Here is a 25,396-nt window from a genome sequence, read left to right as displayed (position 1 = left end):
TTTTCTTGGACTTTATACGACACGTAACAATTTCTCTTGTTTCTTTAAACACAATAACAATAAATAAACCTTTGAAATTCTATCAAGGTTTTACCATAAACTATATATTCCGATAATTACACACCTTTTAGTCTTATCTTACGGAAAAAAGGTGTGAAATATAAATGAATATAAGAGCGCAAAAAAACACAGAAGTCATTATTTAATTATAGAGCGCAAAATCGAAGCAAAAACTCTATAACCTGGAATCTTCACACATCATTTTGTTTGAGTGAAATAAGAGCAAAAACAAAACAAAAAATACTGAAACGGCAATAAAAAACTAAAAAAAAAAACGAATGAAAACATACATGAAAAATGACATTACAATGAAGGCAAAGAGTTGGCAATTAAATTGTCAAAATGGTGGCATTAAATGACGCTATGCTGCAGCAACAGGTCCAGCCAAATGAAGCGAAACAAAGAGAACACAACACACATCATTACGTAAATTTCTGTCATGGAACCGATAATTTTAAGGCAACAAAATACAGTGTTTAAATAAATCTTTAGGAGCAAAAACAACTTATGATGAAAATTTATTTACGACTCTATATAGTTAATAAAAGCAAAAACAACTTACCCTCTACTAGGAGGAAAAGGATCAATAAAATAATTGTGCAATTTTTGTTTTTGTTGTTCCAATATATAGTTTACTGCTAACTCACCTGAAAAAAGAAAGAGAAAAAAGAAAAACAATAAAATTTTAGTTAAAATTAAGTTTAAAAAATATATAATTTAATTTAATTTCTAAGTTATACAATCTATAGCAAATATTTTAAATCTGATCATGACTTTATTTGCAACCAGAAGCCTGAAAAGCAGAATTCAATTACTTATAAACTACATACATATATGATTGTTTATGATTAATTATTGATTTATATCCTTAATATTGGCCCTGAATTCAGGCAATTCCTTACAGGTTTATAATATTCATTACTTTTGATGCAACAAAAAGATGTATTACACTGATTCCCATTTTAATCTGATTTCAAACGGAAATAAAGCAAAATAAAGAGCGCTTAGTAAAACATTAGATCGGTACCTCTTTACAAAAAGACAAGTAAGAGTTCTAAATTCGACTATGTCGAATCCTATATATCCTTCAAAAAAAAAAAAAATCAAAAAATACCAGATGGAAAACAAAAAAAGGACCAGTAAGTCCATTCAATAGAATTTCATTCAATCAGAACGCTGCGTGTTTAATTTTATGTTTCTAGGTTAAATATTAAAACAGATTCATAAAGTATCAAAAAGTTCACTATTTCATTCCATTAGGATCCTATATGTATGATTCTAAGTTTTTAGGTTCAATACTAATACTAATACAACGAACGAAAAGGTACCAAAAAGTCCTATTTTATAGGTTCTCATTTACTCCGTGCTTCATATGCTTAATTTTATGTTTCAAAATACCTTTTGAACTACGAAAAATTACCAAAAAGACGTATTTTACTCCAGGTTATACATGCTTAACTTCATGTTTCAAAAACATGTCTTGAAAAACGAATTCAATATTATAAAATACTCAAAAAGTATTAGTATAGAACAAAAGGTACCAAAAGTTCTCTCTTATAGATTTTCCTTCCATCACAGTACACTAATGTTTGATTATATGAATCTAGGTTCAATGTTGTAGAAAAACTAAAAAGTACCAGTTAAAGTACGAAAAAGTACCAAAAATCCTTTCCGACAGATTTTCATTCACTTAGGACTCTGAATGTTTAAAAAGTCCCCTTTTAAGGGTTCTCATTTATTCCAGGCTCTGCATGCTTAATTTTATGTTTCAAAAAGTACCTTTTGAAGTACGAAAAAATACCAAAAATTGTCTTTTATATATTCTCATTTACTTCGGGCTTTACATGCTTAAGTTCATGTTTCAAAAAGTACCTTTTGAAGAACGAAAAAGTACCAAAATGTCCCCTTTTAATGGTTCTCATTTACTCCAGGTTCTATATGCTTAATTTTATGTTTCAAAAAGTACCTTTTGAAGAACGAAGAGGTGCCAAAAAGTTCCATTTTATATTTTTACTTACTCCGTGCTCTACTTGTTTAATTTCATGATTCTAGGTTCAATATTATAGAAAATTCAAAAAGTACCTCTTGAAGAACGAAAAAAATACCAAAATGTCCCCTTTTGAAGATTCTCATCTACTCCAAGTTCTATATGCCTAATTTTATGTTTTAAAAAGTATCTTTTGAAAGTACCAGAAAGTCCCATTTTTTATGTTTTCACTTACTCCGTGCTCTACTTGCTTAATTTCATGATTCTAGGTTCAATATTATAGAAAATTCAAAAAATACCAAAGAACGAAAAATACCAAACATTACCATTTTATAGGTTCTCATTTACTCCGGGCTTTCAATATTATAGAAAATTCCTGTTGAATAACGAAAAAGTACCAAAATGTCCCATTCTATAGGTTCCCATTTACTCCGGGCGCCACAGCTTAAATTTATGTTTCTAAGTTCAATATTATAGAAAACTCAAAAAGAAACAGTTAAAATACGAATAAGTAACTAAAAATAAAGTTTTCATAAGCCAGTCTAATGTAGCACCCTATGAACACATATAAAAGCTTTAATATTAAATTCATAGAAATTCTTAACTTTTATAAATCGCTTACGGAGAGTAATACAAAGAAGGGGGCAAAGACAATTACAGCAAGAGAAGAAGAAAGGAAGGAAGGAAACAGTGTAACCTAGAAGTGAGTACAAAATGTTGTAGTTTGTTATCTGATGCAATGCAAAAAACAATTTGGCAAACAGCGTGATATTAACAACAACAACACTGCAACAACTATTTGTACAAACAAACACACACAACTAACAAAAATTTAAATTTTAAAGAACAGCAGGCTTTAAGTTGAAAAATTTTCAATTTTTTACCGTCAACTTGTTTAAAAAAAAAGAAAATATGTACATACAACTACAAGTACATAATGTATAGAATATATTGGTAACAAGCTGTGTTCTTTCTTACCAAATAACCAATGCAACAAACAATAGAAAACAACAAAAGGGTTATTGAAAATATATATTTGCCATAAAAGAAAGAAAAATACGAACAAACTATTTAAATAATAAATTCTTTAAATAAAGTGTGTCATTTATTTACTTTTGACAACATTCTCCCAAAAGAAGCAATTAGTGAGGTGTTTATCATAAACAGTTAAATATTTTTATTTATTCATTGTTTTATTTCTTTAATTGTTGGATTTTTTTGTGCAGGTGCGTTTACAACGTAGAATAATGTTAAAAAAAAAAACAACAACAAAATACGTATGTATGTGTGTGACCACAATTGCAATTAATTGCAAATTGATTCGTTTTTTTTTTTCATTTCAAACAATTCTCACTTATTGGCCATAACGACAATCGCACACTACCACACAAATATACATAAATGTACAAATGCAGTTTGGCTGACAGACAGACAAACGTGACATTACCACAAATATACTCGTTTATCATTTTTTCTTATTTTTACGTACTACGGTTGCGAATGCGTTAAATGCACGCAATTTCAATTCCCTGGCTTTTTGTTCCAGCTCTTCTTTAGCTTCTTTCTTCCATCTTCAACACTAAATTGCGTGGTATTTTATAAGTTTGGCGTGGCAGCCATTCAATGGATTTTAGTTGTTATAATAAGTAATATCGATCTTAACAACTTAATACACTGTTTAGCTGTTTAGCTGGTAAAGACTAAAAGGCACTTTTAAGTTTAATCAAATCGTGAGTTTTTCATTTCAATTTTTCCTTAAACCCCTGCATCGCTTCCCCTCACCATATAACCGCTGCTGCTCCCAACCAAGGATCACTCTTGATGAGTGTCTTTACATATCAACAAGATTTTGTTTAAAAAAGGCCGCTAAGTAAGAAACAAAAATCCACATACATATTTTCCACTTGCAACATGCCGCACATAAATAAGTAAAATATATACATACACATACTTACGTATGTATAACAAACAGATTCCAGTCAGTTAGTGTAAAGCGTAAAAATGTATAAATCCATTGAATTTATGCATTCATGCTTTTAAGCTAAAGACTATATGGTGCATAAAATCGTAACGTTTATGATGCACTTACATTACGATTTCCTAAACTATAAAATAATATACAAATTTACATACACATCTCAGGCTTACCACATTTACGAAGTGGTATTTCATTTTATTGCAGATACGATGTCTTACAAACGCATGAATCGTTGTTTGTTTTAAACGAAAAAAAGATCAATCCATACATACAGATTTACATATGGCTGTAGCTGTGTCTATGCTAGAGTTGGCAGGAGAGTTTGTGTCACTTTATGTTTAAAATTGACCTTTTCTCTAAGCACTTATGTTTGAAAATTTGTCAAATTTGATTTTGATGCGAATATAAAAAGTCATTAATTTGGAGACTTAAATTCACTCTACCCATATTAATAAGTTATATTTTAAGCCTACAGTTTATGCATTGAATATCACACAGTACCATAAAGTATGCAACATATAATAAACATTGTTAGCTTAGAGTGCAAATGTTATAGAACCATTTTATAGATAGTAGCTATGTTCGTCTGTACGTATATTTGTTGAACTCAATTTTCTGAAAATTTCATCAAAAATTTAGATTTTTTGGTGCATGTTTAGACAAAAATAATTAACCACAAAAACATACAGCCTCATATAGTAACTTTTGTTCTTGTATTTAGTTTGCTTGTTTATAAAAACAAAACAGAGCAAGAACAACACGTTACGAATGAAGCTGTGTGTTGTTATTTTCTAGAAACTGCGAATTAAGCTGTAGATCCCGGACTTTTTGGTAATTTTTCGTTCTACAAAAGGTACTTTTTGTGTTTTCTATAATATTGAACCTAGAAACATGAAGTTAAGCATGTAGAGCCCGGATTAAGTGAGAACACATAAAAGTAGACTTTTTGGTACTTTTTCGTTTTTCAAAAGGTACTTTTTGAATTTTCTATAATATTGAACCTAGAAACATGATATTTAGCATGTAGGACCTTGGTACTTTTTGGTACTTTGTCGTTTCACAAAAGGTACTTTTTGAATTTTCAATTATATTGGACCTAGAAACATGAAATTAAGCATGTTAGGTGAGAACCTATAAAAGGAGACTTTTTGGTACTATTTCGTTAGACAAAAGCTACTTTTTGAGTTTTCTATAACATTGAACCTAGAAACATGAAATCCAGCATGTAGACCACGGAGTAAGTAAGAACCTATAAAAGAAGACTTTCGGCACTTTTTCGTTCTTCAAAAGGTACGTTTGGATCTTTCCATAATAATGAACCTAGGAAAGAGAAATTAAGCATGTAGAGCCCGGAGAAATGAAAAATCTATAAAAGTGGACATTTTTTCACTTTTTCGTTATTTAAAAGGTACCTTTACAAATTTCAAATATATTGAACCTAGAAACATAAAATTAAGCATGTAGGGCCCGGAGTAAATGAGAACCTATAAAATGGAACTTTTTCGTTCTTTCTGTAATACTGAAACATGATATTAAGCATGGACTTTTTAGTACATTTTCGTTCTTAAAAAGGTACTTTAATTGTTGAAAGTTCTTGGTTAATGGAATTATTTTATACTAGAAAATTTTCCAAACGAATACACCTGTCGTTGTCATCATTTCATTTAATATTTGTTCATTTTTTTATTTATATATTTATTTTGTACGATCTACAATATAAAATCACATTTTTACCATTACATTATGTGGTGGAGTTGAGAGCCTGAGATGAAAACACAACCATATAGAAATTGTTTATTATAATTATAAAAGTCTTCTTTTTCTACTGTGGCAAAAAATGTAAGGAAAACTAAAGTGTATCTTAAACGTGACCATGGCCAAGATGAACATCTTTTTGTCTTTTGTTGCTGTTTTTTTTTTTTTTTTTTTATCTGTTTTTTTAAGTTGAAAAGGAAGAAATCAACTCGCATTAGTTTAAAAAATACTCATACTGGATGAAAATGTTTTGTATGGTAAATGGTATATGTATGATGCTGATGATGATTTCGTTGTTTGGTTGCTTCATTCGTTGTATCTATAAGTACGCCAGGATTAACGGCGCCATATTCATTAATATTATGTGCTTCATCTTTGGCCTGCCATCATCATCTCTGCTTCAAATAAAATGAACAGTAGTATGCCGGACCATTTTATAGACTCATGAAATTGAAATTATATTTAGTTTGTTCTCCTGCACTCTAAAATGTATAATTATTTTATCATATTGCTTATAACATTTGAAAATATTTGTCAAATTCTCAATGAGTGTCATATTGTTGTAAGTTGTTTTTTTAGCCAACAGAAGTTTTTGGTCTCATTGAGTATACAAATTATTTAAGTAGACTGAACTTAATTTATGTAATCAAAGTAACTGTGAGTAGCGATATCCAAGATTCGCCACTGTCCAATACAATATAAGATTTTTTCCTTTAATTCAGTTTTATTTCTTGTCTTTCATAGTAATGTCAATTTAGTTGGTTGTTGACTCTATCAATGTTACTATATTATTGTTTATTTCGTTAATATTACACATTCTAAACGTTTGGCTTTATTCATTTTTTTTTTTTTTGTTGCTTCTCCATCTGCTAGTTTAATTAAATAAGGCTTCTTTCTAGCAATCGTCCAGTGACCAGTATTAGCAATTAGAATAAGGAAGGCATAAAGAAATATTTTACAACAAAAAGGCGATAGTAAAATATTAAATTTAAGATTATTGTTTAATAAACAACTGCATTAATGCGAAAATTATTTAAAGGCCTTTAAAAGCCTTGATTCTTTTAAATTAGATAAATTGTTGCTACTGACCCATTCAGAATATAATTTTGACATAAATCTTAATTAAAATATCTAATAGAAAAATTTAATCGAATGATTAACGAGCTCAGAGCAAAAATTTAATCTTTCGTCAATGTAAACGCCATTGAACAAATCAAATCAAGTTTGTTGTCTAAGTCTTTTGTTTTACTAGAGCATTTATGAAAAGCAGGCAAAGGCATTAATATATGAGTGTGTGTTTGTATTGAAAATGATTTATTTTATGCACTTGTATTAAAGGTTTGTATTTAAATTATTTTTTAAAATATGTTTATTATTTTTTTGTCTAAAATGCGGTCATTGATCATATTTCTCTCACTTTACCTCCCTCATCATTTTAGTTTGTTATTATTTAAACGAGTGGAAAGAAATCCATTATACCGCCAATTAGACAGTGGCTATTATTTTCGAGCTGCCACTTGGCATTCAAAGCGTTTAATAACCAACAAAAAATTGCCAGAAAAAACTAAACTAACTAAATAGTCCGGTGAGATGCTAGCCATACCAGAAACCACCATAACGCCTGATAATAACACAGACCACAGTTGATAATGCTGCTGAAGATGTTGATGATGGTGGCGGTAAGCAGTACAAACACACACACACATACACACTACTAGTGTTAGTGGCAAAAGAGGCAGCTAAAGATTGCTACTTTAAACATAGTTTTGCTACTGATTGTAACAACAAATGATTTGTACAACCCAAGCAGGACGTTGTTTAAACGATTTTTGCTGTTGTTGTTGTTGGAGCTTATTTAACAACAACACCAACTAAAATTAGATGTATAAAACACAAGTGAAAAATGTGTTTAGCTTCTGTATAAAATTTAACAGTTTAGAGCGGAAGGTAAAACACCAGGTTTGTTTGTCTCTCTGCCGATCGAACAACCTACCGATGTACGTAGCCATATACCTGTACATTAAATTTAAGATTGCATTTTAATAAAATATTTCATAATCATAAATTTATATGTATAAATGCAACAAAAAAATACATAATAATAACAACAACAATGTATGTATGTTTGTCGATGTTGCAACAAGGATAATATTCTATTCATTAGGGCAGTACGCAGTTAGATTTCAAAAAAAATTTGTGGCAATTTCTCAGCTCGAGAATTATTTCATATTGTAAACTGGAATTCTATTAAACTTTTTCCTTTAAAATCATTGTATGTAATTGAAAATCGTTTTGATTTTGATCCACTCTAATGAATTTTTTCTTAATTTGGCTCACGAGTAGAAAATCGAATCTAGATTGAATTTTTCTGTTCGTGTAAGTTCAATCGTTGTATTCGCTACACAAACACTACTACTGTTTAATAATTTAAGGTGGCTGTTGTTGTTCTATTATTTTTATTATTCTGCAGAATGTTGTAAAAAAACGTACTACCAGCAACAGAGGTGGTAGTGGCAGTGCTCTATGAAATGAAACTAAAACAGAGTGAAAAACTAAAAGCCAAAAAAAAGAAACTAATAACAATAATAATAATAATGATTTTTTTCATGCTGGGGAAACAACGCATACGGACACAATACGCCCAAAGCTACTGCTACCGTAGCAAAACTGATAATTTCAATTGATTAATTGCCAGTTTATGGCCAGCGCACCAATTTATCTTTGCTAAGCAATCATTTTTTCATTTTTTTTTTTTTTATTTTTTCGAATTCATTGGTTTCATTCTTTTAGTGTTTTTAGTCTATCATCTTAAAAGTTAGTTGCTTGAGCGTGTAGTTTATGTTGGAAAATTTAATGCTGCAAAAATATTTAACATTTTTTTTTAATTCCATCCACAGCTGAGCTTTATAGAAGAATTTTAATGCTTTTTATGACTTTTCAATTTAAATTATTTTTTACGTTATAATTTTTTATTTTTATCATATTATTTCCAATTTTTAGCATTTAGTTAATTTAAACTGCAATACAATTTAAGGCTTTATGCACACAATATAATAACGGATTCATATTAATTTTATCGTTTTTTGTTCTGTGTTTAAAGTTTAAAAACTTTATACAAGTGCATCGTCATCACGATCATCTTTGTTTCACATCAAAAAAAATCGCATTTCCTTCCTTGATCATTGAGCCATCATATTAATCACAATACAAAAGTATCATAATATGGTTGCTGTTTACTTGGCGACTGTTTTTATCTTAAAAATTTAAGAAAGAGAAAAAAAATTAACAAACATTTCATAAATAAATTAGCCATGGTAAGAGCTTGTTGCTTGGTTGTAGGTTGTTGGTAATACTTTTCATGTTTTCATTGTTATTGTTGGAGAAAATATTCAATGTACATATGTATGTCTGTTTGTATGTGGAAAAGATGTATGTGTTTATATGCGAATCTTTCCTTTTACTTTTGCCACATTTGCTAGAGTGTGTGTATTTTAGCAATATCATCATCATCATCCACATCAGTACAAAACAATCCCATCAATGTCAGCAACTAAAGGGAGAGTGTATGTTTGTATGTCTAAAAACAACGAGACTAAGCCAATCATTCCCTTTATATCTTTCTGTTTTTACTGGTACAAAAGCATAATATAAATGCAAATAATAATGTATTAGTTTGTCGCATAACTTGAACACCCTTCATTGAGATCTAACAAGAATCTAACTATGCTAAGCAAAGGTCCAAATTTCACCCAGGGAAAAATTATTAATAAAGCAATAGCTGAGGCTTTAACCTATGACTAGACTAGACTAGACTATAGACTAGACTATAGACTAGACTATAGACTAGACTATAGACTAGACTCTAGACAAGACTCTAGACTAGACTATAGACTAGACTATAGACTAGACTATAGACTAGACAATAGACTAGACTCTAGACTAGACTATAGACTACACTATAGACTAGACTATAGTCTAGACTATAGACTAGACTATAGACTAGACTATAGACTAGACTATAGACTAGACTATAGTCTAGACTATAGACTAGACTATAGACTAGACTATAGACTAGACTATAGACTAGACTATAGACTAGACTATAGACTAAACTATAGACTAGACTATAGACTAGACTATAGACTAGACTATAGACTAGACTATAGACTAGACTATAGACTAGACTATAGACTAGACTATAGACTAGACTATGGACTAGACTATAGACTAGACTATAGACTAGACATAAGACTAGGACTATAGACTACACTATAGACCGAGACTACTATAGACTAGACTCTAGAATACTATAGACCTAGACTATAGACTAGACTATAGACTAGACTATAGACTAGACATAGACTAGAACTAGACTAGACTAGACGTAGGGACTATAGACTAGACTAGACATGACTATAGGACTAGACTATAGACTAGACTATAGACTAGACTATAGACTAGACTATAGACTAGACTATAGACTAGACTATAGGACTAGACTATCGACTAGACATAGACTAGACTATAGGACTAGACTATAGACTAGACTATAGACTAGGACTATAGGACTAGGACTATAGCAGACTATAGACTAGACTATAGACTAGACTATAGACTAGACTAGACTAGACTAGACTAGACTATAGACTAGGACTATAGACTAGACTATAGACTAGACTAGAAGACTAGACTATAGACTAGATATAGACTAGACTATAGACTAGACTATAGACTAGACTATAGACTAGACTATAGACTAGACTATAGACTAGACTATAGACTAGACTATAGACTAGAGACTAGACTAGACTATAGACTAGACTATAGACTAGACTATAGACTAGACTATAGACTAGACTATAGACTAGACTATAGACTAGACTATAGACTAGACTATAGACTAGACTATAGACTAGAGACTAATAGACTAGACTATAGACTAGACTATAGACTAGACTATAGACTAGCTATAGACTAGACTATAGACTGGACTATAGACTAGACTATAGGACTAGACTATAGACTAGACTATAGACTAGACTATAGACTAGGACTATAGACTAGACTATAGACTAGACTATAGACTAGACTATAGACTAGACTATAGACTAGACTATAGACTAGACTATAGACTAGACTATAGACTAGACTATAGACTAGACTATAGACTAGACTATAGACTAGACTATAGACTAGACTATAGACTAGACTATAGACTAGACTAGACTATAGACTAGACTATAGACTAGACTATAGACTAGACTATAGACTAGACTATAGACTAGACTATAGACTAGACTATAGACTAGACTATAGACTAGACTATAGACTAGACTATAGACTAGACTATAGACTAGACTATAGACTAGACTATAGACTAGACTATAGACTAGACTATAGACTAGACTATAGACTAGACTATAGACTACATACGACCAATATTTTTGTCAGTTACACACGGATGAAAAAACTAATATTACTTAAATGTTAAGAAGACGAAAAAAAAAACAAATATGTCCGTTCATGCGTGTTGTGATGAATTGACGTGCATCTCGAATTCATGTTGAATAATGTCATTTCAAGTTTAAGCTTATTTTAACTTTAATATTTTCGGCTAAAATCTTCTTCTTCATTTTTTGTATGTTGCATATATTTTTGTTGTTGTTTTTTTTTTTTTTTTTTTTTTGTTACATTTGATTGACATTTAATTTAAATGCATTTCGGGTTAACCTTTCCAATTTTCAGCAGGAGATCATGGCTTATTGTTTTTGTTTTACAACTATGCTGTTGTTATTGTTTCTTTAAAAAATAAAACTAAAATAATATCCTTTTTATTTAACAAAATACACTCACACAAAAATACTTGTTATAATGGATTGTGTATGTAGTTCAGTGATGATGTTTCGTAAGAAACTTAAAGAAATCTTTTCGAACTTTTCTTAGATCTTTTTACATTTATCCCGCTTATATGCCACAATTATCGCAAGACAACGACGAATGTATGCATGAAAGAGGAAAGGAGAAAGATAAATTTGGTCAGCCTCATTGTTTGTTTTTTTATTTTATTTATTTATTTTTTTGTTTGTTGCATTGACCCCATTTTGTTTGGTATTTTATTTTTTATTTTTCTCTTTTCCTTTTTATTTTGGAGCTTGTTTAAATCTGCCAAGATTTATGAGCTCCTGAAACTGTTAACAAACGTGTGCTAAATTAGTTTTATTTCCCCCTTCAATCTTTTCCCTCCATTCTTCCTAGTCTCTTGTTGTTCACATTACTGCTGCTGCTGATTATTATGCATCGAATAGAGGGGGAACCAATACCTTGAGTTTTCTGTTTAATCTGAAATCCCTACACATTGTTGCATTGATAAATGTGGGAACTTTTCCGTTAACGATGGGCTTGGCTTTTTATTGTATTGAATTATTGACGTAAAAAAAGAACATTATGAAAATATATTTCTTATACTGCTAAATAAATAGACTATTAACAATTAATCACTTTCATTTAGGGTAACTTTTTTTAAAGTAATTATAAATTCTGTTTAAAATTATGTTTATTACTCATACGTCATGATAAATACAGGGGCGTATGAAGAATGTAGGTTCAGATATTTAACACTTGAACAGTTTAAGTTTAATGATAAATTTTAAATAATTTGAATGTTAATAGCGGTCATAAAGGGTTAAAATTTTCTATATACGATAAAAAAATGTAAATATTTGAATCTGTAGAATCTGTTCATAATTCTTTGTAATTATTTACTTTTAGCGGATGTTGTTTTAAAAATGTGTTATTTTCAACAAAATTTATTTTAAATATAAATAGAACAACTTACTATTCTTCTTTTTTAATTAGCTGCCAAACTAATTTGCATACTGATCATTCGTATTTACTTGTAGGAAAAGATACCAAAAGAAAAATATAATCGATGAAAAAGTAGATGGAGCTTAATGGAGGCTTAGAGCAAGTGTTGCCTATTTGACGTTTTTCCCGTCAAATATGACGTTTATGAAATGGCATTTGCAGAAACAAAAATACGTTTTAGCGGTTATAGGGAAATTTGGAGATTTCTTTCGTTCGCAAGACAACGAAATGACTATAGTCTAAAGTCTAGTGTAGTCTATAGGCTAGTCTATAGTCTAGTCTATAGTCTAGTCTATAGTCTATTCTATAGTCTAGTCTATAGTCTAGTCTATATTCTAGTCTATAGTCTAGTCTATAGTCTAGTCTATAGGCTAGTCTAAAGTCTAGTCTATAGTCTAGTACATAGTCTATTGTCTACTATGTAGTCTAGTCTATAGTCTAATCTATAGTTTGGTCTATAGTCTAGTCTATAGTTTGGTCTATAGTCTAGTCTATAGTCTAGTCTATAGTCTAGTATATAGTCTAGTCTATAGTATAGTCTATAGTTTATTCTATAGTTTAGTCTATAGTATAGTCTATAGTTTAGTCTAAGCCTAGTCTACAGTCTCGTCTATAGTCAAGTCTATAACCTAGAATATAGTATAGTCTATAGTATAGTCTAGTCTATGATCTAGTCTAGAATAAAGTATATGGTTTATAGTCTAGTTTATAGGAAAGATTTAATTTAGTCTAACTACTTTAGTAGCCCAATTTATAGGCGAGATTCAATATTCATAATTTTTTTATAAAATTTACTGAAATTTTGTATTTTTTTGGTAAATTACAAAATTTCCAGCTATTAATTAAATTAGACGTTTTCTGGCGGTTTTTGCAAAAAAAAACTAATTCTGACGGTTTCTAGCGGTTTTTGTGACAAGGTTTAACGGGAAATTATGTAAAAATATTGGCAACACTACTTAGAGCTCGATTGATGATTTGAATACGGAAAGGAGAGAAGTGTAATGTTTTGAAAATTAACGATTTTGCAAAGTATTACAGTCATTGACAGCTATAAATGCAACAAAAACTGCCAGCCAAAGACCATGAAGTGGATGGAATTAGTGCTTCCTACTTTCAGGGAAAAATGGTGAGACAACAGGATTCGGTGGAAAGTATAAATCGGTGTACATGGTACAAAGCATGACATATAAATAGTTACGTTTGTATGTTTGTATAAATAAGTCTACTACAAGTGACAGCCATCTTAGAAATGCATTAAATATTCTTGGAAGAGGAGTATATAGTACGACGACGACATCAAATGGAAATTTTTTAATTGATGTTACATTGAGAGGTATGTAAGAATGTTTGTACGTACGTATGTATATATTTATGCACAAAGAAAAAAATCTAGCAATTTGCAGTAAGTTCGTTAGTAATTTCACTGTAGTATCAGCAAAGTTGCAAAAAGGATGCTGAAGCAAATAAAAAGTTAAATAAAAAAACATGAAAATATGCAAAAATATAAAACTTGATGCGTGTTGTTGCATTTGAATTATTGCATGCAATATTGTAACACATAAGCGGACGGTTGTATGGATCGACAGACAGACATACACCAATAGACGGATAGATGGTTGAAGGAAAGAAAGATCTTTCTGTCTGTCCGTCCGTCCGTCCGTTTCTTTACGTTGCGAACAAACGCAACGAATTAATTATCGCACGCGTATTCAATGTCAGCTTTGCATGCATATCATTCATTTTGGGGGGAAGAAAGACAAAATATCTATCTTTGCAAATGTCCATGCCCCATCATGCATGCTGCCACACGACTAAAAAGAGAGCATTTCATTAAACATTTCATTTGGCAACGGCCAGCCATTTGCCTGGATTGTTTATTTACTTTATTTATTTTGTCGTTATTAAAAATTTGAAATATTTTTTTCTTATTTTATTTGTTGGCTTGTTTTCTCAAAAATACTGTATGTTGGCCTAGTTTGGTCGTTTGTGGCTTTTTAGTCAATGTTTTATATCTAACGGTATTTTATGTTTGAGTCTTTACATAAAATTTGTTTTTTTTTTATTGTATTTTTTTGTTATTTCGTCGTTGTCGTCTTACCAACATTTTAACGAGTTGAATTATTTATATCTATAGCAAAATAACAACAACAGCAACTGCAACAATAAGAGAAACAAAATAATCGAATGTCATAACATGCGTTCCTTGGTTGTTGCTTGATTTTTATGGTTTATTTGAATTTTATTTGCATCTTTTTCCATTTTTTTACTTTTTTAGTTCTCAAACAATTTCTCCGCTTTGCCCAAAGTTTTGACTTGCTGTAATAAACGAAAAACATGTCAAGTGTCACCGTGGTCAAATGGGAGACACCAGCCAATATGTTGAGATAAATTTGCCAAGCGTCAAAGACCATGTTCAGCCACAACACAAGTTCTATTTGTCTATCTTTTTTGTTGTTGTTTTGCATGTGACTGTGACTCTTCTAACTTCTTGTGCTGTTCTGCTGTGTGTGAACGAACGCGTGACAAGAGACACATGTGCACTTCAACTCCTCGCCCAAACAAACAACGAAGCAAAAACATCATATTTATTCCCCCAAAAAAGAAATTGTAAATAAAATGAGAAGAAAAGAAAAGCCTAATCATGGTTACCACGATTCTATGAAAATGTAATTTGTCGCTGTCCGTTCTACGTCAATAATTGCTTTCATGGGATAGTTTAATATTAGCTGCAGTCATTGTTTTGCATGAAGAGATTTTCTAATACATGTCATAACATTAGGGTAGTCCCGCAATATATTAACATCTTTGCAATTAAATGATTATAGGCCACAACAAAACCCATTTTTTCTCTCTAAATATAAATATTATATTAAAACAAACGTTTTAAATTTGTGCCATGCTAATGGTAAAAAATTTCCAAATTTTCATACCATCTTCACTTAAAACTTATAGTATTTTTACAAAATGGTTTAATAACCTATTCGTATGATAAAATATTTAAAACAAAATGAATGTTTGCAATCTATTTGAAATAATTTAACATTATCCCACATTCGAACTTTGACCTCAAATATTCATAAGCAAATTGACACTTTCATTCAAGATGTAGCAATACAACGCTGGAAAAATTTAATACTTTTCAAAATAATGTAAATAATTCTTTAAATGGACCATGTAACGTTCGTATTACATGCATCCTCTGTCATAACAACAATAACCATTGAATTTAAAAGAAATAAAATAAAATTTCTCTACCAATACAAAAACAAAAGGAATCCGTAAAATATTTTTCCACTTTGTCAAACTGCAATCTCACTAGGTTTGTTAGTGGTCAAAATCATTTGCAACAAACTTAAGAAAAAAACGCAAAAGTTATTATAAAAGCCGTTAAACTTTACACCACACCATTTCATGAGAATTTAACATCTTTTTTATTTGCTGCAAGCAGTTGCGCACAGTGTGCTGCAGACATCCTGCCTCCCCTCCTACAAATCGTTTTGTTTATTTTCATACGCCACATAAATTCGGGAATACTTTTCGAGTTTTTCTTTTTTTCTTACAGCAATTATTTGTTTATTATACGCCCATACATTTATTGATGGTTGCTTGTTTGGCTTGAATTGAATTACACATGGTATTGTAAATACACTGAGAAAAACAAAATACTTTTTATATAATATTTCTTACTTAAAATTTTAATTTTTCAGGTTAATTTTGCATTAAAGAAGTTTTTTTTAGTTTAAACAGCATTTAAGCCCAGTCTTACTTTTCTAAGTGTATAATTGCAACAACATTGTTTTATATTTTACAACTCAATGCTACAATTTTTGTTGGTTTGTCTTTTTATGCATTTTATTAATTTTGGTTGCAGCACAAGGGACTCCAAAAAACCTAAATTTAATGGTGATAATTAGAACTCTTTTATGAGATGTTAAGCTGCATGGGAGATTGTCGTAAAAGTTGCACACTATATTGATACCCTACAACAGATATAATAAACAATACGTACTGTTTTGACAGTCGGTTAAAATAAACTTTTCGTCAGTCTATAGTGTAGACTATACACTAGACTATAGACTGAACGGAAAGTCAGTCATAGTCTAAGTAGTCTAGTCTAAGTAGTCTAGTCTAGTCTATAGTCTAGTCTATAGTCTAGTCTATAGTCTAGTCTATAGTCTATCTATAGTCTGTCTATAGTCTAGTCTATAGTCTAGTCCTTAGTAGTCTATAGTCTAAGTCTATAGTCTAGTCTATAGTCTAGTCTATAGGTCTAGTCTATAGTAGTCTATAGTCTAGTCTATAGTCTAGTCTATAGTCTAGTCTATAGTCTAGTCTATAGTCTAGTCTATAGTCTAGTCTATAGTCTAGTCTATTAGTCTAGTCTATAGTCTAGTCCAGTGTTGCCAAGTGTAGGGATTTTTCCCTTTTTGTAGGGATTTTTTCAAAATTTTGTTATGTAGGGAAAAAGGGAAAGATTTCGCACTTTTGTGAAATTATATGGATTTTTTCAATTTCATAGTTTTTAGCAAATAAATAGATTTTTTCAGGAATATTAGATAGATACAAATTAAATTTCAATTAAGATGAGAAAAAATTAACCCCAGCTATCTGAATCTGGATTTTTAAAATTCCTTGATTTCTTTAAAAGTTATTAAAAAAAGGCAAATATCATCGATTATGTTAGTCTTATAGAGCGATATATTATGACTCCTTATAGATAGCGAAGTCGATTTGGCGATGTCCGTCTTAATTTTTATTTTTAATTAATTTTTTGAATTTAGAGTTTTGAAAATTTATAAAAGTAGGCTTTATTTAATTATATTAATTAATAATTATATGAAAATATTATTTTTAGGGGCAGCCAAGATATGTGGTAATGTAATTAGCACACAAAATAATTTTTGTACATCGAATGACGTATCATGATACTGCAATTGTTAACTGGGTCAGGGTTGGAAGATTTGTATGATGTAAAATTGAAAGTAAAAAATAAAACTTTAAAATGGAAATTTTAGAAATGAAATTCCAAAACAACTAAAAAAAGATTTATTTTTTTAGCTTTTTATTTTATTATTATTTTTTTAAATAAACATGCAAAAATGGATAAAGTGGTATAGGGGAAAAATGTAGAAAAATAAAAAGTGGATGTAGGGAAAAAAGGGATTTTTTCTCATAAGCGTAGGGATTTTTGAAAAATATCTCCTGGCATCACTGGTCTAGTCTATAGTCTAGTCTACAGTCTAGTCTATAGTCTAGTCTATAGTCTAGTCTATAGTCTAGTCTAGTCTAGTCTAGTCTAGTCTATAGTCTAGTCTATAGTCTAGTCTATAGTCTAGTCTATAGTCTAGTCTATAGTCTAGTCTATAGTCTAGTCTATAGTCTAGTCTATAGTCTAGTCTATAGTCTAGTCTATAGTCTAGTCTATAGTCTAGTCTATAGTCTAGTCTATAGTCTAGTCTATAGTCTAGTCTATAGTCTAGTCTATAGTCTAGTCTATAGTCTAGTCTATAGTCTAGTCTATAGTCTAGTCTATAGTCTAGTCTATAGTCTAGTCTATAGTCTAGTCTATAGTCTAGTCTATAGTCTAGTCTATAGTCTAGTCTATAGTCTAGTCTATAGTCTAGTCTATAGTCTAGTCTATAGTCTAGTCTAGTCTAGTCTATAGTCTAGTCTATAGTCTAGTCTATAGTCTAGTCTATAGTCTAGTCTATAGTCTAGTCTATAGTCTAGTCTATAGTCTATAGTCTAGTCTATAGTGTAGTCTATAGTCTAATCTATAGTCTAGTCTGTAGTCTAGTCTGTAGTCTAGTCTAAAGTCTAGTCTATAATCTAGTCTGTAGTCTAGTCTATAATCTAGGCAATATTCTAGTCTATAATGTAGTCTACAGTCTAGTCTACAGTTTATTTTTTATTTCATATACATAGATCAATTCCTATTCAACTTTTAGAGTAACTATTGGTGTTGATCCCTTGAAGAGTGTTATCTCATAAAAATCTAATTATTCAAAGACTTTCAAAAATCCATAAACAATCATGAGCAACTGTGGCTCATAATCATTTGCATACATTTGTAATTTGATGTTCGCTGTTTTGCACTCATTTGCTTGTTTTTCGAAGGAGAATAAATCCTGTATATTCTATATGGGCAACCATGATAATAGCAATCATTTATGTAGATACATATTGTTTAACAATCAAACGATCGATACCCATAAAGCATAAAAAAAACAAAAAGAACAAGAGAAAAGAAAACGCCAAAATGGCATAAAAAAAGAAGAATAACAATGCAAAACTATCTAAATAAAGGTCTCACTCAACTGGCCACCTCTTTTTATAGTTTTTCATTTTATGTTTTTATGTACAACAACAACTACCAGCCACCATATCGAGCATACTGATTCTCCCATTAGTTGGGGCAGCGCTGCAGATTTATCATTTCAATGATTAATGAGCCGCTGTTGCGAAATAATTGGAAAACATTGCTAAGCAACATCTTGTTGTACATGAAATTGCCAGCAACATTCAGACACGACTCCTATACGTACATACCAACGCACATATAGATAGGTATTTGTATGTATGCAATGCATATACTAACGCCCCAGGATACAACGGAGTTTCATCCAACAAACAACTAAACATATAATAATGCACATACTAGTAAGTTAGTGCATCCATATATATTGTTGCTGTTGGTGCTGTTGTTGTGCAGTCAATGTGTATTTGAGTATGTGCTTGAATTGGTGATTTTTATCGCGCCTGCAATCATATGAGATGAGACGCATAATCAGACTCACTTGATGAATGGTTGGTCACATTAATACGGAATTTCGGTCTAATTGGAATGCAACAACAAATTTGTCGCTACAGACGGTTGATGGAGACCAAACAGAAGGAAATACTTAATACAACAAGCAGCAAGTAAGTAAGCGACACCTAAAAAACCAAAACATAAGCGTATGTTTGGCTGTTTTGGTGGCGCCAATTGGCCTCAACTCATTAGAGGTTTCACGATTTTGCAGTTTTATTTATTTGTTTATTTAAATACAACTCAGACATGCAAATGAATCGAATTTCATTTAGCTTGTTGTGCCACAAAACAAGATTCGTACCGATCAGATTTAAAACTTCTTATGGACAACAATCATCATCATCGTTTTCCTTCCTCATTCTCATCACTATTAACAAGCGCAAACTCTGCTCTAAAGTACTCTATACACATTCATAGACCAAAAACTAGACAAAAGAAAAAACAAAATCAATTACGAATTTATTGCGCTTTGATATGGCAGATAACGTTATAAAATCTATCTTTCAGTCCACAAAATAAATAAAATAAAAACTTTCTTCTACACGCACTGTTATACGCCAAATAACGAAACCAAGTAAAAGATGTGCCTCTAACAGCTTTAACCATATAGAGCTTATGCCACACGTTTCTTAGTTTTTTCGTTTTTGTTTTCTTTTTCTCGTAGTTTGTTGTCAGTTTGTTTTGTTTTCGGTATCAGTGTCTTGCAGATAACTGGATTATTTTTAACTGATACGAGCGTATATGTATTTTGGCTATCATTGCACTCGTATTCGTATCGTATTTACGATATGTATCACCTCGTCTTAGGCCAGCATTGACGATGGCCAAGATCAAGAGCATATGAAAAGCGTGAAATGCCAATTCCAATACTGCAAGACTGCAACACCGAGTAAAATATTTTCCAAACACTTTAAATTTAAAATAGCCGTCTTTTCGTATTCCTTGTAATTTCACCTTGTGGTTTTCAAAAGAGAAAGATGGAGAAAGAGAGACAGGAACGAGTGACATCTAACAAGACATTGCAATGCAACAGGCATCCTGTGTTCATACCGCTATACAACCGCAACACAACAATATTCGATGTTTTGAACGATCAAACGAACATTTTTTAAACAAAAGACTCTAAAGTCGCTAAGAACTTAATGGCTTTTTAATAAGACTTTGTGGATTAATTTAATAAATTTGTAACGAAATATGAATGTTATTTTAGTTTATATGTATATTTAGTTTATAGCTAATTTAAAGAAAACAATTGTAAAGCAAATATTTCTCTATAGTTTAACTAAAATGTTTGGAAATAATGATCAATTAAAACATGCAATTTGTTTACTTAGAATTATTTAGTTATAATTGAAAACAAACAATTAAATAAAACATATCTAAGTACTTAAATGAATTCCAATTAATAAAATATATTGAAAACCCCCGCAAATAAAAATTAAACAGAAAAGAAAAAACAGACTTAAAAAGCTTTAAACGCATGTATGTAGGTGTCAGTCACTTAAAGATTAATGCAAGGTAAACTTTTATTACCGAAACACAAAAACATCAATTGCAGTTGCAGTTGCATTGCAGCAACAGTTACAGTTGCCACTCGAACCAAACAAACATACGGAGGAAAACAACACTCTGGAAATGTTAAAATATTTTATAGTTTTTTGGTATGCCAATAACTAAATGACGGCGCTTAAACATTAACGGACGCGTATAATAGACGCTTAATTATTATTTATTACGCGAAATTGGTGCAAAACTGTTTATTTTTTTGTCGTTACAGGCTGGCTGTTCAAATTACTGGCTGCTTGGCTGTGGTTTAACCAAAACTGAAGTGTTTGCATACCAATACAACGTCCATTTGTTGGACGAACAAGCAAACCCCATTTATTGTATGCTGTTAACTTGTGAGTGTTCAAACTTCAAATTGGCTGCAATAATCTGAAATTTAAGAATAAGGGTGCCCCCAGCAGCCGACACCTGTGTGCTGATATTTATTTTTAACAATTTCAAAATTTACAATTATCTATCTGCCTTGGCTTATAAAGTGATACAAACGGATACACAAACCAACAACAAATGAAACAAACGGATATACAGACAGACATACTGCCCGACAAACTGACACACAAACCAAATGAACAGCATTTATCAGACCAGGGCACCTGAATGTTTCGTTGTCGTACATTGTTCCAAAACAAAACTAGACAAAAAAATATGATAATAATAATTTCATTGTTTCGATTACACAACAATCTTATAAAAGTATAAAGTAGTAAATCGTAAATCAGACTTTATGCTCCGACACTGACACGTTACACGGTTGGACACAGTGTTGCAAGTACAGGTTAAAAAATGATTTATTTTTCAATTTAATAAAAAATTGTATTTACAACAACGAACAAATTCAATCATCATTTGTAAACAATGAGAATATGGGTGTGTAGCAGAGATTTGTATTTATTCGACACAAACGTCTAGAACCTTAGATTTCATAATCGCATGTTTTGCTCTACATTAATCGATTTTCTAATTTTCACATAGAAAATTATTAAAAGAAATTAAGTTTGGTTTTCAAACGTTTTTTTTTTTTTTGAGGTAATCTTTATGCGGTCTATTGGACCTAGGGGATCATTTAAAATCTACTAAATCGTCTCCCCTTTCTCAAAAAATGTAAAACACATATTCAGTCGGCATGTGAAACATTTTCAAACCGAAAACATTTTGTGTTTGTTATAACTTACACCACTATAGTTGGGAGGGTATTATTCGTTTGTGCCGATGTTTGTAACACCCAAAAAATATTGATCCTACACCCACCTTTAAGTATACCAATCTGTTCAGAATCTCTTATAAGTCGATTTAGATTTGTCCGTCCGTCCGACAATTTGATGGAATTTGGCCCAATCTCTTCTTTTGACCCAAAGACGAAGCATATTGAAAATAGTCAAAATCGGTATTATTTCGCTGGCCCCATACAACCGTACTCTCCGAATAAGGCTTTTAAACTCATAATTATGTTAAATGTTCCAATATCTCTACAAAAATAGGCAAAACTTAGTTTTATACACATTAGGCCCCAAAAAATTTCCCCTTCAGAAAAAGACTTGAACACACAGAAAACAGATCGATTGGAAATCGGTTACCATGATAAATATTTAGTTAAATTAATTAAAATTGTATCGCTGTTATTGAAAAACTGTATAATTAACCGATTTTCTATACTCAGTATTAAAAAACCATAATAATAATCAAATTGTGGTTTTAACTTTTCCAAATCAATAATTTGAACTGAATTGTATCGGTTATTAAATTCTTTTGTTAATTCAGTAAATGCAGCCGAATTTTATTTAGGATTAAAACTTTAGAACGTCAAATATTAGTCGCTGTAACCGAAAATCAGTAGAAAGTAAAAAATATTGATCATTGCAACCAATTATCAATTGGGAAAATTATTTAAAAAACTATTGCGGTTAAAGGAACCAAATTCGGTGTTCACAACCGATTATTTGATAATTATAGTTGACGTTAACAAAAATAAATAAAATAAAACGAATTTATAATTTTAAAAAAATCTAATTACATTTGAAGATAACTTAATGCTGATAAAAAAAGGTAATGTTTAGTCCATTATATATCTTAAAATCTATTGTGGTCATTTTCAATAATTTTTAATCATTTTACAGCAGCGGAAAAGCGTGGAAAGGTAGCTTTGGAAATGTTGGACAGTATGAAGAGCAAAATCCCAAGTACATACCATCAAAATCTCAAAACAAGAAGGGAAATGTTGCTGGTTTATATTTATAAGTTTGTATTTACATACACACATACATACATACATATTCATATTTTATTGTAAATGTTTTAAACAAAATAAAATTTATTTTAAAATACACATAATCCACAAATTGGTTTTCAATAAATAATATTTCAGTTGCGTATACCGATAATTTCAATCCAGATTACCGAATAATAATTTAAAATAGTTGTGTACACCATATATTCAGTAATAGTAAACGAATTTTACAGTAATTACAATCGAATTATGGCATAGTTGTGAGAACCGACTGAATTCGATTGGAAACAAATTCGGTTGTCACAATGAATCTGTTTTCTCTGTGAAGTTTAAATTTCACTTATAAATAACTTTAATGTACTCGTAAATCCCTTTACCATATAACCCCTAAAAAATCCACATTTTTAACATACTCACTGGTGTAGGGTATCATATTGTCGGCCATGACCGACTATACATTCTTACTTGTATTAATAATCGAAACATGCAACCTTTATTGTTTGTTTTGTCTAATTCTTTTCTTCAGGAATAGAATTTCCTAAGTTGCATGTTTTGGGAAGTACGAATAAGTATCAGAGCTTTAATTTGCATCTGCCCCTGTTTGAAAAATGTAAATATACGGACATACACACACACATATAAATAAACAGTAGATACATTTTATTCTAGGTTAAATGATAAATTGCATGCATTGCTGGAAGTCAATCGTATAAAATCTACGCAGCTGCGTCATGCAAACCTTTTGGAAGTAAACATCGTTGAATTTGATCTCAGTTGCAAAAGCAATTCAAGCTCAGTTTAGAGTTGTATTAAAATGCTTTTTGGGTTCATATTTTATGCACATTTGTATGTGTATATGTCTGAACACAGAAATATGGCATATTCCTCATGCAATCCATCTCTCACACATCGAGTACTTCTAAGATGGATGCGGGGACTTTGGTCATCATCAACATCAGCATCATCACTGTCCTCAACCCCATCCACAGCAACATCATCATAGAAAGAACAACAGCAACAACAACCACTGTGGTGTTGCTACATTGCGGAAATGCAATTTTGTCATTATTTATGGATGTATAAATCGGTCGCATGGCTGAACGATGGATAGTTTTTTGTTTGGATGGATGGTCGTCGAATGAATAAAGGAATGAATGAACGAATGGGATGTTGGAAACATGTACAGGTAAAGCGCTGCAAAAGGGATAGTTTGAAAGCGCATACATGTAGAATTTCAAAATGTATGGATGCATCTATAATACTTATAATATACGAGTACACTGACCAAATACATTTAGATGCACTCTAAGCATTTTCACTTTAAGTTTCGTGGTAATTCAGCCACTATAGCTAACGGTTAAAGTTTTAGAATAATTTCTATTCAAATTTTTATTACCGACATTATATAGCTGCTGACGATGATGACGATCACCAACGTCACTGGCACCACCAGCAGTAGCAGCTTGCAATAAACAGTATTCGCCAGCATTTGTGGCATGAACAGTAACAGTAAGAGTAACAGTAACACCACACCAAACCGAACTACAAGGCAAAATGAGAAAATACACCTCATGCAAGGAGTTACATCCAACTGCAATTCACAGTTGTTTTTTATTTATTTAATTTTTCGATTTTTTTCTTTTTTTTTAATCAAACACAAGAAAACAGATCCGGGCGCGCCTACTTAAAAATTCGTAGCACATCAAATGTGTTCAAACGACAAGCCATTAAGAAAGAGATGCTACAATATACCAAGTGAAGTTGCATGATGCAGACTTTGGAATATGTATTTGTATAAATAAATATACATACATACTTTATACATATTTATTTGTGTGCCAATGGTTGTATGTATGTATTGTTATTTGCAACATTCAAACAGCAAACGGTACACATGTCCAGTATAGCATATAATGTTGTTGTTGTTGCAGTTGTAATTGCCGTTGCAGTCTAAACTGTAGCCGGAGACATGTAAAAAGCTAATTAACAGCCTCATGAAACTAACGAGATGTAAAGCGTACAAGCAACAAGATGAAGCTGGCTTTTTGGAGACACACAAACACACAACACATTAACAATTTTACCAAAGTCTTAGAATTGGTATTTTTACGAGTAAGTGATTCAAGTGATACTCCTAACTGACGAATGGAC

At 31.0% G+C, this 25,396-nt stretch overlaps 1 protein-coding gene across 6 annotated transcripts in view; it reads right to left on the bottom strand.

Moving 5' to 3' along the window:
• LOC119615492 (protein grainyhead) overlaps nt 1-25,396 on the bottom strand; it is a 155,171-nt gene that overhangs the window by 89,710 nt on the left and 40,065 nt on the right. The window lies entirely within an intron of this gene.

This window comes from Lucilia sericata, unplaced genomic scaffold (genome assembly GCF_015586225.1).
Source record: "Lucilia sericata isolate MDLA Ls3-8-SP2 unplaced genomic scaffold, ASM1558622v1 Contig000048F_arrow, whole genome shotgun sequence".
NCBI classification, from domain to species: domain Eukaryota; kingdom Metazoa; phylum Arthropoda; class Insecta; order Diptera; family Calliphoridae; genus Lucilia; species Lucilia sericata.
Note: the sequence above shows the minus strand (reverse complement) of the source record. Positions and strands in the feature narration are given on the sequence as shown.